The 23513-nt window shown below is 45.2% G+C and overlaps 1 pseudogene across 1 annotated transcript; it reads left to right on the forward strand.

The window, feature by feature from the left end:
• The first annotated feature begins 233 nt into the window (after positions 1-233).
• LOC309524882 (E3 ubiquitin-protein ligase TRIM11-like) lies at positions 234-21701 on the forward strand (annotated as a pseudogene). The gene is made up of 8 exons (XR_014224675.1): positions 234-817; positions 9897-9992; positions 11749-11979; positions 13012-13034; positions 13791-13909; positions 15631-15663; positions 16367-16396; positions 20910-21701. The product of XR_014224675.1 is annotated as an E3 ubiquitin-protein ligase TRIM11-like (transcript).
• Positions 21702-23513: the final 1812 nt, after the last annotated feature.

Here is a 23513-nt window from a genome sequence, read left to right on the forward strand (position 1 = left end):
TTCTCAGTATTCTCTGGTTGGCCTCTGTTATTTTTCTCCTACCGATAGTGAACCTACATAAGGACTCCATACGGGCTCTAGGGTACCCCATACGGTAAAAGGAGCAGTTTTTTCCTATCACAAAGACTATGAATGAAGATGTTACAATATGAATACCACAACTTACTAGGTCTGTGTGTTTGTGTGTAATCAAAAGCATGGGAAGCAGTCCAGAAGCATTCACTGCTGCTTGAGAAAAGATTCACTAAATGCAAAGACCTGGGGACATTTTTTTTTTTAAAAAAAGATCATGTGGTGACTGAGTTTCTGAGCCATTTCCAGGAAGGGAAACTCCCAGTACCTGAAAACAGAGAAAGTGAAACTTAACTCGGATCGTTGGTGCGAGGGAGCCATGGCTGCTTTTGAGGGTCACATCCAGCGTCTCCGTGATGAAGCCACTTGCTCCATCTGCCTGGATTACTTCAAGGATCCAGTGACCATCCCAGAGTGTGGGCACAACTTCTGCCGATCCTGCTTGATCCAGTGCTGGGGGGAATCGGAGGCAGAGGCTTCCTGCCCTCAGTGCAGAGAAAGAGTCCAGAGAAGGAGCCTCATCCCCAACTGGCAACTGGCAAACTTCGTAGAAATAGCTAAGAATCTCAGCCTTCAAGAGGGAAAGGAGGAAGGAGGGAAAGGAGGAGTCTGTGAGAAACACCAGGAGCCCCTGAAGCTCTTCTGCAAAGTCCACGAAGCCCCCATCTGCGTGGTGTGTGACAAGTCAAAGGAACATGAAAATCACAAGGTGATTCCTCTGGAGGAGGCTTTTGAGGAATACAAGGTAGGAGATCCCTGGATCTTGAGGGGGAGAAATAACTGTGGATTCTTCGTGGGAGGTTTTGTTTTTAATTCTCAGGTCCAAAGTAGGCGTGGCATGAATTGGTGGTGGTTTATTATGTAAAAAGCAGCCTGAGGGCTCCTGGGATGACTGGGATGAGGGAGTTGAAGTCTTTCTCTCTGCCAGAAAGGGTTAACCTCATTCACATCCTGCAGCAGGTTGCTTTGTAAATATTTAGAACACTACAAATCTGCCAGGAGTTGTGGACTTTGTTCCCGTTGCCTGGGGGATCCCGGGCCACGTCAGAGCCTGGCCAGCCAATCCGGTGGCCGGGGCAGTTTAAACCGAGCAGCAGCCAGAGGACTTCCTCTTGGCTCGCTTCCTCCATCACCCGCCTTTCCTCCCTATTCGCAGGTTAGGCACTGGCCTTGCTATGGACTCCGGTTGGTCGCCTTCGTTGTCCGAGGGGCCTGGTAGGAATTTTTCCACTTGGCAAATTGGCACTGGCCACTTGGTTTTTGCCTACCTCGTAGCAATCAACACAATTTTGTTAGGGTTGCGGTTAGGCATTGTTTGACCTTGTGGGGGGGGAGGGGAGGTGTGGCCACCATCTGCCCCTCCATACTTAAGGGTATTCTGTTAAAGGAATCTGGGGGTCTTGATCTTGTCCAAAGCCCGGTTGGGGGCTAGGGCCTTGACACGACCCCGACGGGAACACCAGGGGGAGATTGAGTTGATTCGCTTCAACAGGGCTCCTGTTGGAATTCTGCCTGGGTCAGAGGAATGTGCCACAGCGTAGGCACCGGCAGATATTCCTGTCGACCTCCCCGCGTCTCCACTCTGCTGATAAGCAGGCGAGGTCCCGGCGATTCATCTCAGATGTGTGAGAGGAACACACCGTTCATCCTCTCTCCCCTTTGGTGTCCCCCAGGAGGGGAAAGAAGCAGACAGAAAACTATTTACATCCTTTATTTCTGCCTCTCATATCAGTACAGAGAAACATGTCTGCACTCGACAACAGCAAGAAGAAACTACTCCCATGTACTTCCAGTACAGGTCATATGACACACACACTGAGCTAACATCCGGTGCTCAGTACAGAATGGACTGCCCCTTTGTTTCCATGGCAACAGCCACAAACATCCTGTCTGGCTTTCTAGCCACAAGCAGCTGACTGAGCTGCTGGAGCCTTTGCTTGCTGCAGCATTGGTGCTTTATGGTAACATACTCCCCCTAAAGTATCAATGCGTGCTGCGAGCAAAGCGTCATCCAGAGAAGAAAACAAACAGTTGTTATACTTATAACATTCCCCTGTTGTTTCAGTTCCACCCTTGGAACTACCCGCCACTGGTTTTACCAATGTACCTTTCTGGTTGTGTGACTTCACATTTCCTTGGTTAAACAACTCTCTGTTGTGCCTTTGTCTCTGACTCAGACACAGCTTCAATCTGTCCTTGATCGTTTACAACAGCAACATATGCAAGGTTAGCAAACTCCTCTGAATACCTCTTGGGTGGTACACCCTTCGTTGCTCTCTCAGACCTTCGTAAGAGCTGCTGCTCTTCTCTGCTTTCTGGTTCAGCCTCTGAACTCTCTGGAGAACCAGTACTAAGCTTAATCAGTGGTTTATCTTCCTCTTCTGAGGGTCTAGTCATTATTTGAGATTTCCTCTCAATGACTGTGACAACTGAGCTGTCTGAGCTATCAGTGTCATCATCATCAGTACCACTGAACTCAATAAGATCAAACTCATCATCATCATCATCAGAATCATCTGTGGAAAAAGTTTGAACAATCACTCTTTCCTGTTCGGGAGCACTCTCTAGAAATTTTGTGAGAATCACCTGACCAGATTCAGACAAAATTACTCTGTAGAGACCTTTTTCATAACCCACAAAGATGCCTCTGGCATTCTTTACCCCACTTGGAGCTTCTGTTCTCACATGAGACCCGAAAACCTTGTCACAAAACTCCTGAAACTTTTCTAAAGTTTCCTGCGGCTTCTTCATCAAGTAAACCCAAGAATAATTAGTGTAACAATCAACACACACAAGGTAATATTTTGCACCGCCTCTAGATGGTTCTAAAGGACCAATCACATCAGCATACACCCGCTGAAAAGCTCTGTGGACCTTCGTAGCCACCTTCTTGGTGTTCACACTGGTCACACCTGCAAGAGAAATTTCGTTAGAATCAGAAGTATTACATTTCATGTAATCACTTTGATCAAAAGTCAACAAATACAGTCCATCTTTCTCTTCGGCAGTAAGAAACAGTTCTCCATCTTTGTAGATCTTGCATCTTTTAGCATCATAGGTCAGTTTCAGTCCCTTCTTTGCAATCTGCGACACACTCAGCAAATTAAATCTCAGTTCTGGAACCAGGTAAACATCGCTTATAGTCAAGTTCAGACTCTCAAGATACACAGTTCCAATTCCGGTCGCTTCCAGTTCTTGACCGTTGGCTTGTTTCACAGTGAAGCTTTGCTTCTTCAACGTCGAAAACAGTTCTCTGTGTGGGCAGAGGTGCTTCGTGGCGCCGGTATCGATTATGAATGTGTTCCCAACATCTGGCGTGGTTCCTTTCGCCATCATAGCCTTTGCAGGTTTCACCTGGCAGTTGGTACGGCTTTTGCTTGACGCCTCAGGCTTCGTAGAGCTGTTCTTGGCTCCTTTTGACTGTTGCGGCTTCTTACAGTTCCGCTGTAGATGCCCAGTCTGTCCACAATTGTAGCATCGGACAGCACTCAATGCTACAGCATCACCAGCAGTGGGAAGATTTGAACTCTGTTCTTGCCTCCCTCTGTCTTTCACTTCCAGTGCAGCAAGTCTGTCATGTTCGTTCAGGACGACGGCAGACACTCTTTCCGCGGTCAGATCCTGAGCAGGTAGCGAACCAAGCTGACTGGCAACAACTTTGTAGGTGCGGTTCAGGCTGTTTATCATCATGAAGCAAAACACTTCCTCCTGTAGACGGAAATTGCGTTCCACCATCTGTTGACGCAGGTACTTCATCTCTGTCAGGTGCGCTTGAACATCTCCATCAGGCGCTAATCTCAGATTGGTCAACTTCTCAAAATACAGCAACGCTGAAGAACCAGCATCTCTCTGATGCGTTGTACGCAGCGCGTTCCAAACCTCTTGCGCAAATTCCAAATGCTGTATATGCACAAGCTGCTCATCTGAGACACACAGAATTATAGCAGTCCTAGCCTTCACATTCTGTGACTCCCAAGCACGCGTTGGTGCTGCTGGGATAGGATTTTCAATCACCCCAAACAGTCTCTGATTTTGCAGCATAGCCTTCATCTTTACAGACCAAGATGAATAATTGTCATTGGTCAGGAGGGGTGGAGAAGGCAAGCCTCCCCCCTTCTTGGCATCCATTTTGAGTCCTTGCATTGACTCTGAAACACAAGCCTCTAAAATCCAATAGCTGGCTTGTTTACTCTCTTGACACCTGGCAACTCTGACACTGGCTGCGTTGGAAAGTCCCTTCCAGCAGTTCGTGAGGACCTAGTCATAACAAAACTTTGCTTTCGCTTCTCTGAAGCATAGTCTGACTTCCAGCCCTCTCGAGTAACTTTCCATTTCTCCTCTCTGAGGCACAGCCTTCTGAAGAACGTTGCCTAGCAACAGCGCATTCCTTTCCTCGGACAGGAAACCACAAAAATGCCTGGTATGCAGGCCTCTTCTAAGTTGGAGCTGCTTTTCCCACACTCGCTCTCCGTGAAGCAGGGAACGAATCATTCTGCATTCACACTTTTAAGCCCTTAAAAGTCTCATACCTTGAGCATCGGCTTGGCTGTCAGCTTCTTCTGGTCAGCTTCTGGCTGCAGAGAATCAGCCTCTCAAATCAGGCTTCCATGGAGCAGAGGAGGACAATTCACTAACCTCTCATCCAGATGTCCGATGGACAGCAACCATCCTCTGCTACCACTGTTGGAATTCTGCCTGGGTCAGAGGAATGTGCCACAGCGTAGGCACCGGCAGATATTCCTGTCGACCTCCCCGCGTCTCCACTCTGCTGATAAGCAGGCGAGGTCCCGGCGATTCATCTCAGATGTGTGAGAGGAACACACCGTTCATCCTCTCTCCCCTTTGGTGTCCCCCAGGAGGGGAAAGAAGCAGACAGAAAACTATTTACATCTGCCTCTCATATCAGTACAGAGAAACATGTCTGCACTCGACAACAGCAAGAAGAAACTACTCCCATGTACTTCCAGTACAGGTCATATGACACACACACTGAGCTAACATCCGGTGCTCAGTACAGAATGGACTGCCCCTTTGTTTCCATGGCAACAGCCACAAACATCCTGTCTGGCTTTCTAGCCACAAGCAGCTGACTGAGCTGCTGGAGCCTTTGCTTGCTGCAGCATTGGTGCTTTATGGTAACAGCTCCCCCTACCGGGGGCTTACCCTTACTGGACTTCTGGCACAGCGGGCAGGGGCCAGATATAGTCAGGGCCAATCAATACCTAAGCCAATGCCACTCACATTCTGTAATTCAATAAAGTTGTGGCCAAAATTTGCCCAATAACATAAACCTAATATCTGTGTCCTTGTGTGAGTTATTTCCCAACGAGGGGTGGCTGTGGGGTCTTGACACTCAAATGTAAATTGCACATACATAACTAAGTACATGTCTCCTTTGGCTAGCAGGATGCCTCCTCAATGCCCTGCAAAACAGAGAGCAGCAAGGGATCAGTTATGGGGGGGGGCAGTGGCCAGGAATTCACCAGGTGGTGCAGAATCCCCCCCCCAAAAAAGTATCTGTTGGAAGCAGATTTAGGAGTGGGGGGTGGAAGCACCTACTGGTGGGGAGCACGCTTATTCTGGGGGTGCTGTGGGGGCTGTGCAATGATGTTTTAGCCAGGGGGTGTGGGCTCTGAGGATCTCTTCCCATCCCAAAAGGCAAAGGACTTCTGCTTCAGAAGAAACTTTTAAAAATGCCTTTTAATCCCTTAAAAATATTCACGTCTACTACAGAGCTGCAAAAATGCTCCTGTGCAATGCAAGGTAAATAATGCCACGAAATAGTAATAATAATGAAATGAAGCTGCCCCTTTGAACTTGCGGGATGACCAGACTGCAATCTTCTGACCGAAGGAGCTACTTAGGTGGATTCTGGCCCAGGAAGAACTTCTTTGGCCCAGAAATGGAAGAAGCTCTTAAATCTCCCCTGGTGGTCCAAGCACACTTGGGCTCTGGCTACTGCAGAGAAAAGAACTGACCAGTAGCAGAAAACCTGAATTGCCATCTGACCCAGTTAAGTGGCAGAGCAGTGGGGCCAAGAGGAAGGGTGGAAAAGCCCTAGGCTTGCAGAAGAGGGGCTTGGAATGGGTGAAGTTTTGAGAAGCGCTGCTCTATTCCTGTCTCTCTAGCCTCTTGGGCTGCCTTTGCTCTTCTCCAGACTAGTTTGTTGCGCTAGAAAACTTTCCCATCCCACCTTCAAAAAAAATCTCTCACGAAAAAATCTCTCAAGAAAATAAATTAATGTTGAATTATAAAATAACTGAACAAGAGGTAGAAGGTGCCATTCAGAATATGCAATTAGGTAAATCTCCAAGACCGGATGGACTGATTTCTAGATATTACAGATTTTTAAAAGAATGGTTTGTACAACCTTTAAAGGAAGTCTGTAATGAAATACTGAAAGGGAAAAGGGCACCAGAGTTGTGGAAGGAAGCGTACATTACACCTGTACCGAAAAGAGAGACTGAAAAGACGCACCTCAAGAACTACTGCCTCATATCACTGCTGAATGTGGATTATAAATTTTTTGCAGATATTTTGGCTAAAAGACTAAAAAAAGTACTAGTGGAAGAGATTAATAAAGATCAAGCAGGTTTTCTCCCGGGTAGACACTTGTCTGATAATATGAGAAACATAATTAACATTTTAGAAAAATTACAAGTGAATATTAATACCAAGGCAGTTTTGATATTTGTGGACGCGGAGAAAGCTTTTGACAATATTTCCTGGAGTTTTATGAAGAAGAACCTACAGGGGATGGCAGTTGGTCAAGGTTTTGGAAATGGTATAAGTGCAATTTATTCTGAACAAACGGCCAAATTAATTGTTAATAATGTGGTGACGGAGGAATTTAAGATAGAAAAAGGGACACGACAAGGTTGCCCAATCTCCCCATTGCTTTTTATATCGGTCCTGAAGGTCCTTTTAAATATGATTAGAAGGGACCAATTGGTTAAGGCTATACAGGTTGGAGCTAAACAGTACAAATTGAGAGCATTTGCAGATGACTTTGTATTGACATTACAGGAGCCAGAATCTAGTACTAAAAGAGCTTTGGAACTGATTCAAGAATTTGGTCAGATTGCAGGATTTAAGCTGAATAAGTTAAAAACAAAGGTTCTAGAGAAAAATTTAACAGCGATTGAGAGAGAGAGGTTTCAGAAGGAGATAGGCTTAACAATGGCTAAGAAAGTGAAATACCTGGGGATTAATATGACAGCTAAAAATGGGAATTTATTTAAAGATAACTATGAAAAATGCTGGACGGAAGTGAAAAAAGATTTAGAAATTTGGTCAAATTTGAAGCTTTCACTGCTAGGCTGTATTGCTGCGATAAAAATGAATGCATTGCCTAGAATGTTGTTTTTGTTTCAAACATTGCAAATTTTGGATTAAATGGATTGTTTCAAGAAGTGGAAGAGAGACATTTCTAGATTTGTCTGGCAGGGCAAGAAGCCTAGAATAAAATTTAAAATACTAACGGATGCAAAGGAAAGAGGTGGATTTGCCCTGCCAGACCTTAAACTTTATTATGAATCAGCAGCGTTTTGCTGGCTGAAAGAATGGCTGCTTCTTGAAAACACAGACATTTTGGATTTAGAAGGTTTCAACAATGTATTTGGGTGGCATGCATATTTGTGGTATGATAAGGTCAAAGCACATAAAGCATTTAAAAACCATATTGTCAGGAAAGCATTGTTTAATGTCTGGATAAGATATAAGGACCTACTTAAAAATAAAACCCCAAGGTGGTTGTCACCGATGGAAGCGAAGGCTCAGAAAAAGCTCAATATGGAGGCCAAATGGCCGAAATATTGGGAAATTTTGGAACAAGAGGGAGATAAATTGAAATTGCAGAGCTTTGAAAAACTAAAAAACAAAGTGCAAGATTCGCTTCATTATTATCAGATAATGGAGGCATACAATTTGGACAAGAAAATTGGCTTCCAGGTGGAAAAATCAAAATTGGAAACAGAACTGTTAGATCCCAAAACCAAGATTCTGTCAAAGATGTATAACTTGCTGTTGAAATGGAATACTCAGGATGAAACGGTGAAATCTGCTATGATTAAATGGGCACAAGATGTTGGACATAACATAATGATGGCTGACTGGGAACAGTTATGGACCACAGGTATGAAGTTCACGGCATGTAATGCCTTAAGAGAGAATATTATGAAAATGATATACAGGTGGTACATGACACCAGTCAAGCTTGCAAAAATCTATCATTTGCTCGATAATAAATGTTGGAAATGTAAAGAAACTGAAAGTACATTCTTTCACCTTTGGTGGACGTGCCCAAGGATTAAGGCTTTCTGGGAGATGATCTATAATGAAATAAAAAAGGTATTTAAATATACCTTTCTGAAGAAACCAGAGGCCTTTCTCCTGGGCATGGTTGGCCAATTGGTGCCAAAGAAGGATAAAACTTTCTTTATGTATGCTACAACAGCAGCAAGAATACTTATTGCAAAGTATTGGAAGACACAAGATCTACCCACCCTGGAAGAATGGCAGATGAAGGTGATGGACTACATGGAACTGGCAGAAATGACTGGCAGAATCCGAGATCAGGGAGAAGAGTCAGTGGAAGATTGGAAGAAATTTAAAGACTATTTACAGAAATACTGCAAAATTAATGAATGTTAGAATGATGTTGGAATGAAGTTAAGTGGTTTTTAGCAGCAATGTTATAAAGGAATATGTAAAAATGGATTGTTAACAGGTGATAATCTAAAGCTATAATATATTAAGATAAAGGATTAAGATAAAAACAAAGAGGGAAAGGATTTGCTGAATTAACTACCGTATTTTTTGCACCATAACACTCACTTTTTTCCTCCTAGAAAGTAAGGGGAAATGTCTGTGCGTGTTATGGAGGGAATGCCTATGGGTGGCATGCCTACGGATTTTCCTCCTCTAAAAACTACGTGCGTGTTATGGTCGGGTGCGTGTTATAGAGCGAAAAATACGGTAATTGAACTGGATTACAAAAAAGGGAGGTGTGAGGAGGTCAGGGAAACAAGCAAACGAAAGACAAAATATGGAAAGATTGATTTGTTTTTAACTGTTTTTCTTTTTTCTGCACTTTGTATTTTCTTTTTTCTTTTTTTCTTTTTCTTATTTTTGTAACATTTTGAAACTTTAATAAATATCTTTAAAAAGAAAAAGAAAACTTTCCCATCCCAGTTCTGCAGTGTTTTTCAACCCGTGTGCTGTGGCACCTGGGGGGCCTTGAATGATGCTCAGGGGTGCTGCTGGCAACACTGGCCTCTGTCCCTCCAGCTGTTTGGTGCAGCAGCCCTGGCTACAAGCTCCGCTGGCGAATGGCGCCTCTGGGGCTGGCCAGGGGGTGTGGGCTGCCAGGAGCTGAGGCGGCCTCGGAGGAAGCAAGGAAACTGGCGAGGGGCCCTTGCTGGTGGGAAGGGACAGACAAGTCCCAGGCCCCTGTGGGGCAGCGTGAGAAGGCACCTCTCTTTGGGGCAGCTCAGAGACCCAGAGAAGGACTCCTAAGGAGAGGTGAGAGGAGGCTGAGAGAGCCCCCCACAAGGGAGGGTGTTTGAGAAAGGGTGAGGGGCTGCAAGCTCTGCAAGCAAGGGGGGACCTAGCTGGGATCCTGAGCCCCACAGGGACACCACAGAAAGAAGGTAGTTGGACGAGGGAGTCATGCACCCAAAAAGGTTGAAAACCTCTAGACTCTTATTTCCTCCAGTAAACTACCTTGCTATTATAGCAAGGCCACTGGGCGCAAGAAGCCAGCATACTATTCACCTCCTCTCTGTGGGTCTCTATCAAACCTGAGTTTTTCCTTTTCTCTTTAGGAAGAGATCTGTCGCCACCTGGAGATTCTGAGGAAAGAGAGAGAGGAAATTCTGGCCCATCAAGCAGATCTGGACAAGGAAAGCAAAGACCTCCTGGTAAGTGCCACTCTTGTTACTAGGGAGGGAACAAGGACTTGAAGAATTGAGTCAGGACTGAGGAGGGATGGGGAAATCTGCCCATTTGAGCTCCTCCCCATTCCTCCTTTTTCCATATCAGTTTGTTTATTAATTTATTATTCTGAAAATGAATCAGATGTTAGGGTAGCTACTTCCTTGTATAAATATTTTTATATGTACTTTACCCTCATAAATACATTGTTTGTGAACAAAATTGACCTGGCTGGGTCAACCTTGAGCAATTCAGAGGTGTGAATTTCAAAGGATTGCTCTGTTTTGGTCTCCATAATTTTTCAGCAATAGCAACTTAGGTAAATTCACTTTTGAATGCAGCTAATTTGAGTTTACGGTGGTAGCTTTAGTTATGAACTTAATTTGTTCTGGAGGTCCGTTCTTAACCTGAAACTGTTCTTAACTAGAGGCATGCTTTCACTAATGGGGCCTCTTGCTGCTGTTGCGCTGCCGGCACACAATTTAAAATCTCATCCTGGGGCAAAGTTCTCAACTCAAGGTAACTCTTCCAAGTTAGTGGAATTTGTAACCTGAAGCGTTTGTAACCTGAGGTGTTTGTAACTCAAGGTACCACTGTATTTCCCATTGTCATTTATTATGTGAATAGCAGTGAAGGAGAAGCCTGAGGACTTGTGAGCTGAGAGGGTGGAAGCAGGTCAACTCAAATCCTGATTTACCATCAATATTACTAAAGAGTTGTCTTTCTAAATGTGCGCTATTGTTCATCTTAAGGAAATTCAGGGAGCTATGGAGATAAACTCTGCGCTTTCTCCTCATTCTCCTGTTTCTGTTGCCTTCCTTCCACCTCAATGGTCCCAGTCTAAATTGAGGGTGTTTTATGTCCATGGACGTTCTCTGGACAGCTATGAACTCTGGTTATGCCATTCCCCAAATCATGCAGGGAATATCCTGTGGGGATGTTTAGGGAGGCAGGAGAAGATATATTATTATATCCTTCCTAACTTTCGCCAGCAAGTTCTATAACTTAGCAGAGTTGTTAAACAATCCCCCTTTTAAATTACACAGCGGTTAGCTAGTTGCAGGCTCATCTGAGCCTCACTATTTAGGATTCCTGGTTTCCCTTTTTTATATCCCTCCTAAAAGAATAGACACGACCATCTGATTAAAGTTATCATAAAACTAGTTTACTTACAATCATCCAGTTAACAATGAGATTCCTGAAGGCAGGCTTAATTTAAAGAACAACATATAACTTTGTAAAATAGTCTCAAGTGACTGCGACTGAGCAGTCACTTCTCCTAACTCTTAGGAACACACAATGGAGAAGACACAGAGCAGAACATGGAGGCCGTGCGCTCCTCTCCCAAGAACAGGCCACACTCACATTCACTCACATGCAAAGGAAGTCTGTCTCAGCTCAGGAAGAACTAGCAAGTTTTCTCCTGAGTGATACAAAGCATTCCCCAGCATGTGCATTGTAGGACTGTTGTATTTGCTTGCAATACGTTTTTACATCCCACATATCCATGGCTAGAAAACAAATGCTCCTTCCTTTAGGCTGTAGCCCTCTCCAAATTAGAGGTCAACAGAAACAGCAATGGAGAGGGCCTCCCCTCAAAATAAAGGTTTACTTCTTTAGCCACTGAAGGTTTCCTGTCTCTGAAAAATCAGAAGTGTCCGCCCTGTGGAATTCTCATAGTTCTCTTCCTGATGTTTTGAGGGCTGATCACCTTCCACACTCAGACCTCCTCTTTTCTTGCAGAAATTAACAGAAACGGAGAGGCTGAAGACTATGGAGAAGTTCAGAGAACTGCGCCAGTTCCTGGAAGCACAAGAAAAACGTCTGCTGACTCATGTGGAAAAGGTGGAGAAGGAGATTGCAGGGAGAAGGGATGAGCAGCTGGCCAGACTCTCCAGGAAACTCTCCTCTCTTGAGAGGATCATCCAGGAGATGGAAGAAAAGAGTCAGCAGCCAGCGAGTGAACTCCTGCAGGTAAGATGGTGGCAGGAACAGCCCAAGGCTCCAGGAAAAGGCTGCCCCTTTCCTGTATGCAAGGAGTGCAGGGGCTGATATGATGGAGCTTCTAGTCAGATTTGTAATGGACAGGAAGACCCAAGAGACCTGGGATGCTTAACTCACCTGAATGCAGACTAGAGATTCATCTGTGTTCTTGATGGAACGGGAGCTGATCTTCTGCTCTTTGCTGATGCTTTGTCCCCGAATGCCTCTCAGCTGTGGGGGGCTTTGTCTGGGATGCGTTCAGGCCTCCTTCCGACATGAGCCGGTCTCTTGACCAAGCTTCTCTTCCCATTCCCTCCACAACTTCTGGGTTTATCCCCTTCCCCGTGGATACAGATCGGCCCAAAATGGTGCTCAGTCACAGTGACCAAAGAGCAAGACAGAGGGACTCATCCAGGCTGCTGCTTGTCCCACCCCTTTCCTCCAGGAAAACCCGCTGTTTACTGCAGAATTAGAGCAAACCTCAGCCAGGTTTTCTCCGGATTGACGTTTGCTTTGCTGTTGCACGAAGGAGCAGGTTTTTCCTGAGGGAAAGCGGCAGGGCAAAGATAAAACCACTTGGACTCGTGTTTTCTGGGCACAGGAAAGGGAGAAGTGTGGGTGAGCCCAAAGAAACACGGAGTTGTTTTATTACCCCTTTGGAGGCATTTTATGCTGCAGGTGCATTTTTTTATTTCCAGATGGAAATTAGAATTTGAAATTTGGGGACTGGGACAGTGCCCTGGCAGGATTATCCTGTAGGCTTACGTTTGTCTGAATAGCACAATGCAAACTGGATTGAAGTTATTAAAATATGGAAATGGGGAGAACTTGAAATCGGAACAATTAATAATTTCAGATTGGGAAAATAAAAGCTATGAGAAACCCAAACTGGCTGATTCCGCCATCCCTACCCTAAACCTTGGCATGTGCCAGGCAGACTGACATCTGAGGGCCAGGGTCTGAGGGGGTCTTCCTAGTGTGGCCTGTGGTGTGCAGTGAATTCCCTTCTCCTTTTCCCTCTAGGATGTGAGAAGGACCTTGCAGAGGTAAGTGGATCTGGCTCATTTCCATTAGCATCACTCTTTGAAGCTGAGATGCAAGAACCTCAGACATGGCCCTCCAGGGGCTGCAGGGGGGAGACTGGAGGACTCACCCCCTGCCACACCTCACAGGTGAAATTAGGGCCCCCTCTTCTGAACTTGTGGCCCCCCAATTCTCTCTCTAAGGTTCAAGGTCAACTGCCTCCTCCCTCCCTCCCCACATCCCTTCACATCTCTTGCACTTTCTGTTCATGGACTTTTTGGTAATTTCAAACGTAATCTCAAACGTCTAGAAGAGAAAGTGCCAAAGATGCTTGGGAAGAGCTCAGGATGTACCAACAGATTTCAATGTCCAACTAGCATCTTGTCCAAGTAGCAGCCACCCAACTCTTGGCAGCTTTGGACATCACTCACATCCTCTGGAGAAGCTCAGGGAGGGAGGGGTTGCAGGCATTCCACCTCAGGGGTTTGGGTCTTAAGTTCTGGCACCTTCCCAGAAAGTTGTTAGGGGGCAGCATTGTTTGAAGCCATGGGAGCCCTCCGGTGGTGTCACTTGGGGTTACATCTTGTCCCTTGTGCTGTTTAGCATCCTTATGAAGCCACTGACCAGGGCTTGGAGGTGGGTGTCAAGAGATGAAGCCGAATCCTGAAAATTACCTGTTGCGAAATGAACTTCAACTTTGTTCAGGTTATTGAGATCTCCTGCAATAATTAAGGAGAAGGTGCCACAATGGGGCCATTCATTGTTTTTCTTTTCACCAGGTATGAGGAAAGAGAGAGTCTAGAGAAGCCACTGGCTTTCCCTCCAGAACTGAGGAACAGGTTCTTGGAATCCTGTGATCTAAATCATCTTGTTGAGGATACAATGAAACAATGGGAAGGTAATGAAAAATGGCTGCCAGGATTTCACACTGGGAATTCTATTACTTTTTCAGAACTGAACATGTTGTTGTTTAGTCGTTTAGTCGTGTCTGACTCTTTGTGACTCCATGGACCAGAGCACACCAGGCACTCCTGTCTTCCACTGCCTCCCGCAGTTTGGTCAAACTCATGCTGGTAGCATCGAGAACACTGTCCAACCATCTCGTCCTCTGTCGTCCCCTTCTTCTTGTGCCCTCCATCGTTCCCAACATCAGGGTCTTTTCCATTGAGTCTTCTCTTCTCATGAGGTGGCCAAAGTATTGGAGCCTCCGCTTCAGGATCTGTCCTTCCAGTGAGCACTCAGGGCTGATTTCCTTAAGAATGGATACGTGTGATCTTCTTGCAGTCCCTTGGACTCTCAAGAGTCTCCTCCAGCACCATAATTCAAAAGCATCAATTCTTCGGCGATCAGCCTTCTTTATGGTCCAGCTCTCACTTCCATACATCACTACTGGGAAAACCATAGCTTTAACTATACGAACCTTTGTTGGGAAGGTGATGTCTCTGCTTCTTAAGATGCTGTCTAGGTTTGTCATTGCTTTCCTCCCAAGAAGCAGGCGTATTTTAATTTCGTGGCTGCTGTCACCATCTGCAGTGATCATGGAGCCCAAGAAAGTAAAATCTCTCACTGCCTCCATTTCTTCCCCTTCTCTTTGCCAGGAGGTGATGGGACCAGTGGCCATGATCTTCGTTTTTTTGATGTTGAGCTTCAGACCATATTTTGCGCTCTCCTCTTTCACCCTCATTAAAAGGTTCTTTAATTCCTCCTCACTTTCTGCCATCAAGGTTGTGTCATCTGCATATCTGAGGTTGTTGATATTTCTTCCAGCAATCTTAATTCCGGCTAGGAATTCATCCAGCCCAGCCTTTCGCATGATGAATTCTGCATATAAGTTAAATAAGCAGGGAGAAAATATACAGCCTTGTCGTACTCCTTTTGCAATTTTGAACCAATCAGTTGTTCCATATCCAGTTCTAACTGTAGCTTCTTGTCCCACATGGAGATTTCTCAGGAGACAGATGAGGTGATCAGGCACTCCCATTTCTTTAAGAACTTGCCATAGTTTGCTGTGGTCAACACAGTCAAATGCTTTTGCATAGTCAATGAAGCAGAAGTAGATGTCTTTCTGGAACTCTTTAGCTTTCTCCATAATCCAGCGCATGTTTGCAATTTGGTCTCTGGTTCCTCTGCCCCTTCGAAATCCAGCTTCTCGGTCCACATACTGCTTAAGCCTGCCTTGTAGAATTTTAAGCATAACCTTGCTAGCGTGTGAGATGAGTGCAATTGTGCGGTAGTTGGAGCATTCTTTGGCACTGCCCTTCTTTGGGATGGGGATGTAGACTGATCTTCTGCAATCCTCTAGCCACTGCTGAGTTTTCCAAACTTGCTGGCATATTAAGTGTAGCACCTTAACAGCATCATCTTTTAAAATTTTAAATAGTTCAGCTGGAATATCATCACTTCCAGTGAATATCATCACTGAACATACCAGACTCTTATTGCATGGAATTGGGTAACCCCAGGATACCTTCCTTCTTGGTGCTCCAGCCTTCATTTCCTGTCGCCCAGAATGGCCCATGTATATTGTGACGCTATGTTTTGAAATGTTACTTTTGCATGGAGATTGATTTCCAGTGGAAGAGTGTTGCCCTTACACTTTATATCTTTTTGCTTCCTCAGATGCTCTGTTATACAAAAAACCAATTCAGAAAGGTAAATTTACAAGGGAAGAACAATTTTTTCACAGGAGGATTGGGAACTGATATTTCATGGGTGTTGAACCATCTGTGGTGCAGACTTTGGGACCCCCATCAATGGCGTCACTCTGGGTAACAGTCCTCTAGTGGTGTTTGGGTTCTTTGTCTGCCCCATTAATGAACGGGGAGGGAGGTTGAAGGCTTGGATTAGGGGCGGAGATTGTCCCTGCGAAGAACCTGCACACCAGTCGTGAGTTCCTTTCCTGCCTATAGACTATTATTCTGGTTTCCCCCTTAATTTTAAGTTCAGATCCCTGTTTCATTTGTGGATTTTGAATGATTATATTCCACCATTTTCTAGAATGGATTACCATTTCTGATTTTCCCATGAAATCATGGAATGGCAGAGTCTGAAAGGATCCCAAGGATTATCTATTCCAGTCCCCTGCAATGCAGGAATCACAGCTAAACTCGTTAGTTGTTTTAATTCCTTAGGCATAGTGATATTACATTCTCAAGAATAATCTTTTGGAGAATATTTAACATCACTACTTAGGCCTACAGCTGTTGTCTTTGCAATTATGTGCTCTATGATTTAATCTTTTGCTTGAAATAAGGAAACAACAGGTGCTATGTTATGGTGATGTTTTGTAAAAAAAAGATTTATTTTTTTAGCTATTGCATTGTAGCCTGTTAAGCCTGTCTTTTTGCTTCCTCAGATGTTCAGTCATTCAGAAATCTTCAGAGAGGTAAATTTCACATGGAGACCCCAATTCACAGGAGGGGGGACTAGTGTTTCATGGGAGTCAAGAGTCTCTTCTGTACAGCTTGACTCTGGCCCTGCTGTTTGTACCACAAAGGCAGAGAGGGTGGACTTGAAGATGCAGAAGGAGAGGAGAGAAACTGCCCAGAAGGATCAGATAAAAGAGGGAAGAGTTTCATTCCTGCCTAGAGAGAGTTGGGTTGCTTTTCCATGTGACCTTTTTCAGGACTGGTTGCCACATGTCCTCTCTTTCTCAGACAGGTCCTCTATTTTCATGATTAAAATTTCTCCCCTAGGTAGATTTTTAAAATTTGGCAAAATGTCTCAAGTTGTTTGGTAACCCATGAAAAAAATTTCTAGTGCATTAGACTCAGACCTAAGGCACCCAGCTAAGCTAGCCTAGAGCAGAGAATCGCAACAGAGCAGCATCTTCAGCTGGCCACATCCTGTATAAAACCCTTCTCTTGTGGCTGAACTAAAAGGACACTGGCTCAGCCACAAGATCTTGGAGAAGGAGTCCGGGAGGGCGAGAGTTAACACCCCCCTGCCCTTAAGGAGAGTCCATATGTACATGTTTAACAGTTTAATAAATTGTTCTGTGCACACTTGCGTTCACAAAGATGTGAACATGAGCCCAAATACCCAAATGTGGCAAGCAAGGGAGCAATATGTATTATGTATTCTTATTATTCTTATTATTCTTTTGTTGTTGAAAGTTAAGAACATTGCTACTAGCAGTATATCACTGGAAATGTGTTGAATACATGACCAAAAGATGCTCCAACAAGAATTTATTGATATGTGTAGACTGATTTCACAAAGTTAAGCAGATATATAAGATTAAATGTTTAATTATTAAAATACAAAAATAGAATCTCAATTCTAAAGTTACAAAATAATAAGGAAGTCACGCACGGGTGGAGGGAAGACACAGGGCAAGAAATAAGAAATGGATAAATGTTGGTACATAATGAAATGTAAAAATGCGAATTTACAAATATAATGTATATGTATCATTATGTAAAGATTTCATATATGTATTGCAACGTTAATATTTTTTAAAAAAGAAAATTAAAAATATGTAAACATAAGCCCAAACACTTTCATGTGGCAAGCGAGGGAGCAATATGTATTATTATTATTATTATTATTATTATTATTCTTTGGTTGTTGAAAGTTAAGAACACGGGTGTCAGACTCAAGGCCCGCGGGCCAAATCCGGCCCGGCAGACCTCCTCATGCGGCCCATGTAGACGCCGCCAGCCGCCAGCGCTTTTTTTTATTCTCGCTTTTTTTTTTAAGGAGAAAGCTTGTGTGTATTCATTGAGGGAAAGACCGGGGTGGGGCGGGGTGGCAGCACTGCACATTCAGAGAAAAGGAGGCCGGCCCTGGGGGCGGGCTGAGGCTTTTACGTGACTGACTGGCTCGAGGTTGTGCAAACAAGGCTGGGCTTTCCCTCCGCACGAAATCTGGCTGCCGCAGTGCCGCCTCTTCGCTTTAGCGCGCAGAAGGCGAAGCGCACGGGAGTCCGGCTCCGAGCAGCAAAGCGGGAAAGGAGGCACCGCGCCGTCCCACCCCTTTCTCCCCCCCCCCCAGGAGAGAAAAATGCCAGACAAGCCATAGTATGTTCCTAACGGAGGGCTCTCCCCTCCACGCTGCCCAATAGCAAGCCACAACCATTCCTGCTAGCCAATGGCGAGGCGACAGACGACTTTTCCTTTTCGGGCGGTGGCGTTTTGGCGCGCCAGCCGAGCTCGGGGGATCAGAGCGCCGGATTCAGGCCTGCTTAGCGGCTTTCTCTGCAGAGCTTTCTCCGAAAAGCAGTTGTTGTGGAGAAAGAGATATCAAGTTATAGGTTCCTCTCTCTGCGCCTCCCCGGTTGGCACCAGCGGCAACCACGCGAAAAAGCGCGCTGGTTTCTAAAGAAGTCTCGTTCCTCCCAAGGCACGTGTTCACTTTTTGCAGAGAGGCAGTTGCAAGGCGAAGAAAGCTCCTGGTAATCATAAAAATCCCATAAGGATAATTAAATTGGGATGGGGAAACTAGCTGGGAATTGCATTAGGGCCACGATCCGCAAACCGCTTCCTCCGGAGCAAACACTTAAATAAATCCCAGTGGAACTTCGACCTTGCTTGTCGACATAATAGAGTGGTTACTCCTGTCACAGGGTCTATTCAAGAAGTGGCAGTTTAAACTATTTGCAGGCTACCGATCCACATCAGCCGCTAACACAACACAACGTAAGGAGTTTGTGGATTGGTCTGAACAGTGACCACTTGTGCTCTGCGAGCAACCCCTCGCTGGGGAGAGGCTGTTTAGCGCGGGAAAGACTCTTGCCTTAACCCTTGCAGAGCCGCTGCTAGTCAGTGCCTGGCAGTGCCGGGGTAGATGGACCAATGCCCCAAATCGAATTGTTACAATACTGATGAGACAAATACACCAGTCGATGGCAAGCCTTTATTCTGAATGTGGCGGTGATTTGGAATCACTACCCTGCTCCAGTTTCACCTTGTCAGTCACTAATGTGGATTAAAATGCCACCCACACATGCGAAAGCACGTATTGGAAATCAGGCTTTGGTAGTTACAGCACGTTAACGAGTCTTGAGTAAGGTACCAGTACTTACTGCCTGGAATAAAATTGGCGTGATGCATGTGGGTACCGGGAAGACAAAAGCAAAATACTGCTAGATACAGGACTCACGGGATAAATAATAATAATAATAATAATAATAATAATAATAATAATAATAATAATAATAATAATTTATTTATACCCCGCCCATCTGGCTGGGCTTCCCCAGCCACTCTGGGCGGCTTCCAAAGGAATATTAAAATACATCAAACATTAAAAGCTTCCCTAAACAGGGCTGCCTTCAGATGTCTTCTAAAAGCCTGGTAGTTGTTCTTCTCTTTGACATCTGGTGAGAGGGTGTTCCACAGGGAAGGCGCCACTACCGAGAAGGCCCTCTGCCTGGTTCCCTGTAGCTTTGCTTCTTGCAGTGAGGGAACTGCCAGAAGGCCCTCAGTGCTGGACCTCAGAGTCCAGGTAGAACGATGGGGGTGGAGACGCTCCTTCAGGTCTCCTGGGCCTTTGAGGCCATTTAGGGCTTTAAAGGTCAACACCAGCACTTTGAATTGTGCTCGGAAACGTACTGGGAGCCAATGTAGGTCTTTCAAGACCGGTGTTATGTGGTCTCTGCGGCCGCTCCCAGTCACCAGTCTAGCTGCCACGTTCTGGATTAGTTGTAGTTTCAGGGTCACCTTCAAAGGTAGCCCCACGTAGAGCACATTGCAGTAATCCAAGCGGGAATTACTTACATTATTACATTATTACAAAAAACAGTAATAATTGAATGCAGTGGCAATAATTTATGATAATAAAGAGTGGACACATAGTCCTACAGATACAACCGGCCCTTTGAGGGTGACCAAACTGCTGATGCGGCCCCCGATGAATTTGAGTTTGACACCCCTGGTTAAGAACATTGCTACTAGCAGTATATCACAGCTTTGAAAGCCTACAAAGAGTAGGGGTTTTTAAAATGAGTGTTGGCATAGCGATCCATGGTTAAGAGTAGAAGTTGGCAAATGTGTCCTCTTTTTTGCTCTTCAAAATAACAGCAGCTCTACACTTGCCTGTCATGACTGTCCAAGCCCCTAACTGGTAATCCTTTTGAGTTATTCCCCCTTTCCCCAAGGGAACTAGTCTTATGGTGTATGTTAAATCCAAGAGAGAAGCTTGGAATAAGCAGTCCTTTGTAAAATTGCCCTGCCACCTGCCTCCTTTTCCCTGGCGGCAAGGCCTAAACTTCCAAAATGGTAGGGAGAAAGGCACAGGAAAGACCAAGTAGCTGAGAGAATTGGAGAGCAGGAATAAACAGGCTCCCCACTTAACGCAATTTTCACTTGTGGGGGGCACGAGGGCCCAGAACGTGATCCCCACGAAAGTGAGAGGAGGCCTATATGGGGTATTTTTATGCTGTGAACCACCCTGAGACCTATGAATGAAGGGCAGTATGCAAATTTATTATTATTATTATTATTATTATTACCGGGGGTTCCTCATCCCCCACCCCAACCAGAGGTCCCCAAAGGCCAATTCCCACAGAGATTGTCAGAGGAAAGCAGCTTCTCTCCTCTCCTGCCTCCTCCAATTCTCCTCTCTTTCCCCTTAGATAACACAGAAGAGATGAGTAAAAGGTTTCCTGGGTGGTTTTTCCTCTTAGAAAATGCCTGGGTTGAGAGGAGGGCAGGCACCATACACATCGAATATAAGAAAGTGAAGGGAACTGATTTAAAATCAAACAAGGAAGATATTTATTCTGAGGAGTCTGCAAGGAGGAGTCTCAGTCTAGCATGCGATGCAAAGAAATCCCCTTGATCTGAAAGGGAATCTAGAGTTTTTGGGGTGTTTTTTATTTATTTATCAGGATGTCCATTTCTGTCTCTCAGCTGACTCTGCCTAATCTTCTCTTTCCCTCATCTTCTCCCCAACAGAAAATGTTGCTCTGGATCCAGACACAGCCCATCCTGAACTCATCCTGTCCAAGGATCGGAAAAGTGTGATATATGGTGACGAAGAGCAAGCCCTGCATGATAATCCTGAGAGATTCAACAAGCGGCATTGTGTGTTGGGACGTGAGGGATTCACAGCAGGCAGACATTTCTGGGAAGTCACTGTGGAAAGTGGGGGATGGTGGGATGTGGGAGTTGCCAGGAAGTCTGTGGAGAGAAAGGACGTCTTTGACTTCAGTCCTGAGGAAGGAATCTGGGCTGTGGGGAAGAGGGGAGGGGACTACTGGGCCTGCACCTCCCCTGTTTCCTCTCCTCTGTCCCTGAATGAGGAGCCCAGGGGGATCCGGGTGACTCTGGACTATGAAGGGGGATGTGTGTCTTTTTCTGACGCTGACTCAGGAGCCGAACTCTACACGTTCTCAGGAGCCTTGTTCTCTGGAGAGACCCTCCTCCCTTTCTTACGTCTATTGGATAACAAAGCCCACTTCAGTATCTCCTGAGGAGACTAAATCTGCCTCTCAGGCCCAGCAGGAGTTTCTCTCCAGACCAGAGTGACTGACGTAAAAACCATTTACCTGCCAAGAGCAGGTTGGGCAGTTTCCCAAGGGCCCTTTGAGAGGATTCATTCCAGTCAAAATCAGCAGAAATAACAGAACAAAAATGGGTTGCTCTTGCTTTGCATTTTCCTTCCTTTTCCCAGAATTCCCTCTGCAGCTCACTTCTTAGAGAGACAGTCACACTTTGAGGAGTCCTAATAAATTTTCTCACCCTCAATCTTCTTTTCTATTTGAGGTGTCTGATTTGGCAGAGGATGAGACTCTTAATCTCAGGCTTGTGAGTCTGTGCCCCACATTGGGCAAAAGTTTCCTGCACTGCAGGGGGTGGGACTAGATGACCCTCAGAGTCCCTCACAACTCTGCAATTCTAGGAATCCTTCCTCTCCCCACAAGACCTTATGCAGCTGTGAAAATACATGCATCATTGGTGATATGGAAGGGGGGTGCCTTCCTTCACCCTTCCGCCAGTCACCAGAGGGTCCGAGGCGATGACCTCAAGGGCACCCAGCCCTACATTCACCCCTCAGCCCCCACACCGTTGCACAAGCACCACACCCTACCCAAGCCCCAAAATTAAAGTGCCTTTCCCTTTTTCCACACGGGCGAAATAAGCCCAAACTCTTAAGCCTCTTTCTTTTAAGCCTCTCTCTCGCTCCATCTTTATCGTGGGTAGACCGTATCAAACTGTATCCCCCATTCGTTTCAATGGCTGCGTTCTAACCAATCAGAACCATGCATTTGCTTTGCAGAGCTAGCTCAGCAAGCTCCTGCACGCCTCATTTAACCTCTTGACAAGCTGCTGACGGCTCCCCGCTGGGAGAACAATGGAACCGAAACTTGTGAACTCATAAAAGTGTCAAATCTTGCAATAATGTATCTATTTTGTTTCCGACTTCAATTATCAATATAAGAATGGACTGAAATGGACTAAAACTTCTAAAATTTGTATAAAATCAACCGCAGCTCCGATTTCCTTGGTTTTGGTGTCGATCGACTCAGTTTCTTCAGGACTCCATGACACCTCCTCTGCCTCCATAATCCCTCGAGCGAGGAGTCACATACTCAGGAAGACCCTAATCCAGTCAAATCACTCTGCCCAACCTTTCCTCCGGGCAATGCCGGGTGGCAGACTTTACATACTTGGACTTTTGTCTTCTCATCACCGGTACTCAGGAAGCACTTATCTCCAGCACTGCATATTCCCCCTCCCTCCTCTGTATATTTATCCTGTGTAACCCAACCTCTTCTTAATGTATTCATGATGTAACTAGGATGCATTTTGCACTGTATTCTGGGACATGGAGGGAAGTTTCAAAAGTTCATGTCACCCCTTTCTCGCTGTTCAATCTCGTCTTGAACCTGTTGCGCAATAAACTTGGATCTTCTGCAGTTTGCTCCTGTCTCCGGCTGAGCTCATTTTCTTCCGCAGGGACCCGCGGACCTAGTCCAACGAGCTGGGTGGCAGAGTAGCCCCGCACCCAGATTTTACTGTAACATTGGAATTATAGATGACTAAAAAATGAACCCCTTCAGCCATGTCAGGTAGGATAGCTGCTTGCTCTGGAGACTTCAGACGGGAAGATAAAGAAAAAAAAATTGAACAGGGCATCATCTTCAAATGCCCTCTGGAAATACAGCCTCGCCATCTCCACACGTTGTCAGAAGTAAACCTTCTTGCCCCTTTACAAAGTATCTGAAGAAGCAACAAAGCGAACTGGACTCCTTGGCAGGTTTTGAATAAACATTCACGAACTTTTTATTGATAATAATCAGCTAAATTGTTTGAAGATCTATACAACTTTGTAACATGCAGAAAACAGCATTCTTAGAGAAAGCAAAGACTGGAACTGAGGGAAGTCAGGGGGTGGGTGGGTTTTGTGGGGGGGAGGGAAAATGGGGGGGACAAGGATGATATGTTTTTGTTTTTTTCCAAAAAAATTATTAGTTTCACAATATTATAAACAAACAAACAAACAAACAAACACACAAGACAAACAAACATAAATCACAGCCTTATTTTAAAATTACA

Source organism: Podarcis vaucheri (assembly GCF_965113315.1).
Source record: "Podarcis vaucheri genome assembly, chromosome: 2".
In the NCBI taxonomy this organism is placed as follows: Eukaryota; Metazoa; Chordata; class Lepidosauria; order Squamata; family Lacertidae; genus Podarcis; species Podarcis vaucheri.